The sequence below is a fragment of the Varroa jacobsoni genome, unplaced genomic scaffold (assembly GCF_002532875.2).
Source record: "Varroa jacobsoni isolate VJ856 unplaced genomic scaffold, vjacob_1.0 scaffold_391, whole genome shotgun sequence".
NCBI classification, from domain to species: domain Eukaryota; kingdom Metazoa; phylum Arthropoda; class Arachnida; order Mesostigmata; family Varroidae; genus Varroa; species Varroa jacobsoni.
In genome coordinates this window covers 208,023-214,970 of record NW_019213293.1, presented here as the reverse complement: position 1 = coordinate 214,970, position 6,948 = coordinate 208,023, and the positions used below count along the sequence as shown (strand labels likewise).

Genomic DNA, 6,948 nt, shown 5'->3' with positions numbered 1-6,948 from the left:
TATATATATATATATATATATATATATATAGACGGTAAAGCAAGGATTACTTAGTAGTCGAAACGTCTCTGTTTCGGACCTGTTCGTAGATCGTGTTACCAAGAGATGCGTAAATAATTGCAATAAGGAACTGATTTTTTTTTTTATCTTCTTATAATGCTAGGGTGTTCTCTGATATTGGTCAATAAAAGTACTTGAATGGCTACAGTAGACATTGTTATAGCTTTGTAGAATAACCATTAAGTCCGCTCCTGATAATATATAATTTGCTTATTTTCGCCTAGGGATTTCTGCTTCATCCAGCCTACATGTTAATTTCAGCATCTATCTTTAAAATGTAAATAAAGCCGCCTTTAAAAATGGCGGATATTATCGAACATCCGGCTTTTTGAGTAAGTAACATTAGCAGACAGTTACAAAATATTTCGTTATAATAATAAAAAAGAACCTCTGTAAAAACTCACGAACGCTATTAAAAATAATTGTACATTACGCAAGTTTAACGCCGTGTATGAGCCAGTCGATAAGGTTTAGTTTTTTTTTTTTTATTTATTTTTACAACCATTTCCAGCATTTTAATTATTCAGCTCACATGTGTACAGCTTTACCCGCAATAAAACCATCGGGGAGATGAACGACGAACGCAACAATGTAGATTTCAACTTCTTGAAATAAAGTTGCGGATGATCTATTGAAAGGAAGATGTATTGCTTTCTTTTATTCCCCATTCTGTGGTGGCCGTTGTTAGACAATTCGCCAGTGAAGATATATAGTGAGATGGTGGCGATGCTTAACCGGATCAGCTTCAGTAGCTATGAAATTTAGTATATGATTTTGTTATCGATTATATATTCTCGCTCATTATGACTATAATTGATCTAGGGTGACTTTCAAAAAGCTGCAAAGCCATATTGGTTGTGGACCATTTAGATTCAGATTCTACTTATTTCCCGAAAAACCCTAAATCATGTTGATTCATCTCGAAAGTGGTTGGAGATTAGGGTCAGGGTGTACACATTAGCATCACCCAAACTTGACTGGGCTTGATATTTAAACCAGTCATTGTAAAAAGAGGTACTGAAATGGGATTTACTTTACACCATCGAATAATCTGCAGAGCGTCAAAAGGTTTCCTTTGATCTTTTATTCAGCTCCCATTGTTGTTTTTTTTTTTTTAGTTAGCAAATAAAAACGTTTTAGGAAACTGCTTGGGTTATCCGTGTTCATTCCGACACTAGAAATGAACCTTGTAACTCGGCCTGCCAACACATTTCCCGACAAACAGGCCAAGTTTGTTAAGTATCTCTGTTGTCTTTTGGCGCGAATCACTGAGAAGATTTTGATGCGTGATATTCAAACGAACTACAGGACATGGTTCCTGATAACCTAATCTGTGATATATTTAACGGATAGCAATATATTTATGAAGAGCCATCAAACTTCTGAACTCCGTCAAGGTGAGCGAATGGTGCTTTCACATCCCTTAAACCTAGCCTATGCACGCCATCTTGCTTTGCAAATCCATATATTTTTGTGCGTGTGTGCCATGGTTGAAAACTTTTCAACCAAATACATAAACCGTATATCCACTCTTCATCTAAACGTACGTGCAACACATAACTGAACATCGAGAGAAGACGGAGCTTCAGCAACTGAAAAGCATGTTTGGATAATGTGTTAGCGCTTATGAACGAGTACAGGGACGTGCTATCGTTCGAGTTTTTAACGCACATTGTAGGGAAATAATACATTCAGTCATTGATCGTATTTAGAGGAAAGTTCAATGTTTGATTACGACCGATCAGTTCTCGAGGGGTCCCTACGCTGTTATTGTTTGTTGATCTTCGTGGGCACCTTTAACATCTCTAAAAAAGTCTAGCATGATTAAAGGATTAAGCGAGATGTAATGTACGTATGACAATTTTCGACAGGTTCCATAACAAATATAAACGTATGACATGGCATACAATTTTATCAGCTACTCTCTCTCTCACTCGTAATTTCCTTCGCTTGTTCTTTCTGGCAACACGTATCAGTCACGTGAAAAGTACCATTTATAGACGTCGGGACATATACAAGTGAAACCTCTCGTGCGCTGGTCGTGTGTGGCGGCCGGGCTAAACGTATAGTAAGTCGCGCAGAATGCCTTCGATCCGGCTCAAATCAAACTCCCTATCCAGCAGCAGCGGCCGCCGCCGCCCTTTCCCACGATGGCGCGAGTAGGGGGTAACACGAACGACCGGACCAGTCAGGGCCGCCCTAGTCAAGCTACCCATGAAAGGCAAAGGGAAACTAACTGAGAGGACTGGTAAATGGGGACAAGGGGCAGCAGCAGAGCAGCAGAGATTAGGGGATGCTGGCGGTGGTGGTTGGACGACATTGGGGGAGCCCAAGGGGTCCAACAGGGGAATAAACTAAGGCGGGTCCGGGGAGGATGTCGCTCGATATCGGATATTTTTTCCGATCATCGACCCGCCCTATCAGAGACTATCGGGCATCGGGCCCTTGCAGCCCAGCGGCAGTCGGACTGTGGGCCGTTCGTTCATATACCAGCCAACGAACCAACCAACACTGAGCACCTCAACTACTCAGCGTCTAGCAGCAACTGGCGACCGGCCGACGTACGGCGGCAGTGACAGCAGAAACAGCAGCGATGGCAATGACGACGAACGCCGCCCTGGATGTGCGCGCGCGATTGAGAACGACCAAGTTCCCAAGTTTATGTATGGGTCGTTGTCCGCATACCCAGCCGTCCAGCCATCTCGCAGCCTACCCAGTGGGCAGTCTGCCAGGCTAAACCAGCATAGCAGTAGCAGCAATGGAGGGAAACCAGCCCCGTCCTTTCTAGTATTGCCTGCTGTTATGTAGTCGACGACGCTATACAGTGCCGCACGCGTAGCGTCGCTGACATACGTCCGCCTTTCTTCATGTAGGGATGCGTATGAGCAATGGCGAAATTATGTCGGGGTGTAAATCACTATTTTTAGATATAGATGCTATTTTATTTAACGTAATCTTATTTAATGTGTACATGTTCGCTGGCTTATGTCACGCCCTGTTAATTTTTTAAGCAGTGCTTTAACAGTGATGCTAAAAACATAGATAATGTTATCTTGTATTTCTGCAAAAGCTTTCCCAATATATCAGAATTAAAATTACCAGTATAGAATAAGAACGAAATGTGCTGGTAAGTGTAGTACTTAGATCACCAAAGAGAGGATTCTGCCAGTTGTATGAATTACTCGGTTAAGAACACTGGGCTGTACTGTACAGTCCATTACGCAATCAATGCGCTGATCACAAATAAGCTTAGGGTGCAATAAAAGTTTGAGCTCATTGATGCGGTCCTATCATTGTTTGTAACGAAGCACACGCCGGATCCGAGGGATGCGTAAACACATGTTTTTGTTAGGCTGGTTTGTTCGACCCGAGATAAAATCATTTAGTTATAAGAGTGGCTTACTTATACAAATCCATAGTAATTTTTTGCATTGAACAACTAAAAGGCCTATCTGTCATAGCCTTGAGATAGGGTACTGCTTTGCAGGGTTGTGCTTTAAGAAGATTTAAAGGAATACATAATTAATGATGAATTCTGGCCGGAAAGAATAATAGTAGATTAACAAAAACTATATAAGAGCAAACAAGTCAGGTGGAAGAAGCTGAGTTTGTTGCCTTGCCTGAGTTGTTGGCTGCATTTACTAACTTCTAAGTTAGTCCACATCCATACGAAATCTTCTTCATTAAAACTTAGAAATAGGGATTTGGAGGTACTGGCTCAGGGACTGTGGCTTTTAAGTTCCTTTAGCAGTGACTAGGACCTATTCGCGAGAATCACCTATGAATTAACTATCAATGAGGGATTACACAACTTCCAAATTTAGGAAGTTACAGTACGTCTTACAGAGAATATGTTATATCTTAAGCCTGATAGCCCTACATATCTCTTTAAGCTTGTGATCGCTCTTTTAGTTTCTGAATTGGCTTAATAGTCCACAGTGATATAGGACGTTTGGCTGAAATTATCCATCCAAAACACGCTCTCGAGCTGAGACAAATTATCGACGAAGGCTGAAGTACCATCCTCTATGAGAACCGGGTTCTCTCTTATCACCATCCAATCGATTGTTCGATTCACTTTTGCTTTGATATAAATTCCCTTAAAGGTGGGCATACTGAAAAGAGATCATTTCTCTGATTACGCTGCGATTTATGAATAATAGGACTATATTATAAAGGAGTGGAGCTCCGTGCGCAAAGGCTCTTATTCGCTTCTTGCGATTGTGGTAGTAATGGTAATAGCGTAGGTTGACGGTTCTGACCATATAAGTTGGGTAGACTAAAGGGCTGAAGGTGGGATGCAATCGCATTCCTAGGCCTTTTTGTTGAATACTCGTAGGAGAGTTCTCCAAAGGTTCATTTATACAAGAGTTTCATAAGCACCCACACAACAATTGAGACCTCGGAGCATATTCCTTTCATGTTTGGGGGTCCCCTAGCATCTGCAAGCTCAGTGTTTGGTGAGCGACAGACCAAGAGCAATAACTGTTAGGAGTCGCAATGAACTATTTCCGTAGAGAGTGATTCGAATTGTAGATTTCATTGCATCGGAATAACATGATACCATTGAAAATAACATTCCAAGAACGACTAACTGGATTTCCCAAATTGGAGTGCTATTACGTCCATACTTTATCGTATCCGGCAAACGACGGAAAAAAATTTATTAAAATCTCATAATATCGATTAAGTCTGCCGAAATATTTATCTACATGCATCTTTTTTGGGGCCGTTCTCACTTCGAATAGCGTACCTCGATAATTATACGTGCCCATTTTTCATCCTTACATCTACCTAAAAGGCTTTGTACTTGCAAACCTCCTTTTTTTTTTAACATTTTCGTGACTTCTATAATGTGTTCAAAGGGGAATGGGAATAAACCTAGCACGCATCGGCAGTCATGGCTCGTGTGCACCTCTATGGCTCTGTGGGGTTTTGTAGGTCCAACATAGAGCCTTTCCTGTCTTCCGTTTTATGGGGAATGCTGGGGAGCTCCAAAAGAATAGCACCAACACAGTACGCGGTGCGTTGCAGGAATCGCCATCCAACGAAGGGACGGTAGGGGGAGGTGATTTGGGTTTGGGGCCGGGGTGAAGCGAAAGGGGCCCAACTGCCTTGGCCCAACTATGGGCGTGCTGTAGAGGGGTGCCATCGATCTCCAATAGCCTCCCGAATTGATCGGGGACTATCGTGGAGCGACGACGGCGGCGACGGCGGCGGCGGCGGCGGCGGCCGCTGCTGTTGCAGCCGTCGTTGCCCTTGCTGCTACTGGCAGCACCAGCAGCAATAATACGCAGCTGGCAGTTCCGCTGGTGCTGCGAAGCTGACGAGGCAGCTGCCGAAGAGCGGACTGCTAGTGCGGCCTAACAGGCTTCCCGCCTGTCTGTCTACTACCTATTTCTGTGACTTCACTTTGGTTTGGCTTGCATTGCCTCCTTAGACTCGAGGGGGCAGAAAAAGAGGCTGGCGCTCATATGCGGCACATATCTACTCGAGGGCCGCTAGTAGTCCGTCCGTTCGTACTTTTCGCTTTCGCTCTCTCTCTCTCTCTCTCTCTGATTTTCCCTTTTACCTACTTTGAAACGAATAGGCGCACATATGAAACGATTGGCTTTCGAAAAATATATATTGCCGTATTATAAGCTCTGAGGAACCGGCGGCCCCCTGTAACGATAACCCGCATCGCTCTCGTAAGAAGTACATAGTCGAGACGGTCATAACGACCTTGTCAATAACGTCATTCGCTAGAGCTACTTTAAAGTTCGATAAAGGGTTGATAGTGAATAAAGCTAACTTAGTTTGATAGACTGTGCGAAACCATAAGGAACGCCAGCATCTATACATTACGTCTACAGAGAAGTAGCCACAATAATACTTTTTATTATTTCTAATAAATAAACGTCCCTCGTCCCTGTTCCCCCGGCCACACCATATTTCTCCATCAAAGATCTATTTTGTCAAAAAGACCACTTTTGATCTCTTTTTTCAATGCACATTGAATCTCGCCATCCCGCTAATGTTTAGCCCAGTTGTAAGTGACAGCCGATGAGAACGTTAAGCATCTACGCTTTATACCTAACACGCGCGGAGGTGTGTCCCAGAAAGAACAGTAAGGACCTCGTTCGAAATTTGGCGCTGCTTCTGATTCCAGCAGTAGAATAAAGCTACCATGCCTATTAAAGGCAGTTGTGTTTATGACTATCGATTCCCAGGATTTCCTACGTAAAACCCCCCAGCCTGGTCAACTTCTTCAAAAGTGAATGCCTAAAAGCATACTTACGTCCTGTCTGTCAAAATGATATCGATGAAACATAGTTATTCATAGATTTTTCTCACTTAAGCCGTTTTCGTTCATCACTTATAATCAAAAAAATTGCACACACTTCAAGACACACGCGCCATCTAAGCACAGCGTCACGAATCGGTCATCCTCCATCTCCTGTGACGCGCTACACCGAAGTGAATCAGCAAGAGTCTGATGTAAACACAAAATTTCATGGATCGTGGGGAGAGGGTGACAGCCGTGTAGGGGAGAGTACAGGATTCGAGGCCTGCTTCTTTAACAGCGCAAGTCCCGTATGTGCTATGTAGAAGTTCATGCCAATATTCCCCCCCGCGTTCCGGAATGCTTATCAATGGCGACACGCTGCAACTTTTCGGACATTTCTTTCCGGGCTGGAGTCGTGCTCCGCCATTCTGTCAAAGACCAGACCGTTGTCATTTGATTACAAATAACAATCAAACGACAACGAACAAGAGATACACAGACGCTGTTTCCGAGATTACACGACGCTATTCACCGTCTCGAGAACGGTGACGATACACGCGACTGACTTACAGTTGCCCAATAGATCGAATCTACGGGAACGATTTTGATCATCTTGTGAG

General features: G+C 43.3%; 1 protein-coding gene across 1 annotated transcript in view; it reads right to left on the bottom strand.

The window, feature by feature from the left end:
- LOC111260019 (uncharacterized) overlaps window positions 1–6,515 on the bottom strand; it is an 11,179-nt gene extending 4,664 nt beyond the window's left edge. Inside the window, exon 1 of the mRNA XM_022832465.2 lies at window positions 6,341–6,515. The gene's annotated coding sequence lies outside the window, so the exon portion shown is untranslated. The remainder of the gene's footprint in view (window positions 1–6,340) is intronic.
- Between the last annotated feature and the right edge of the window lie 433 nt (window positions 6,516–6,948).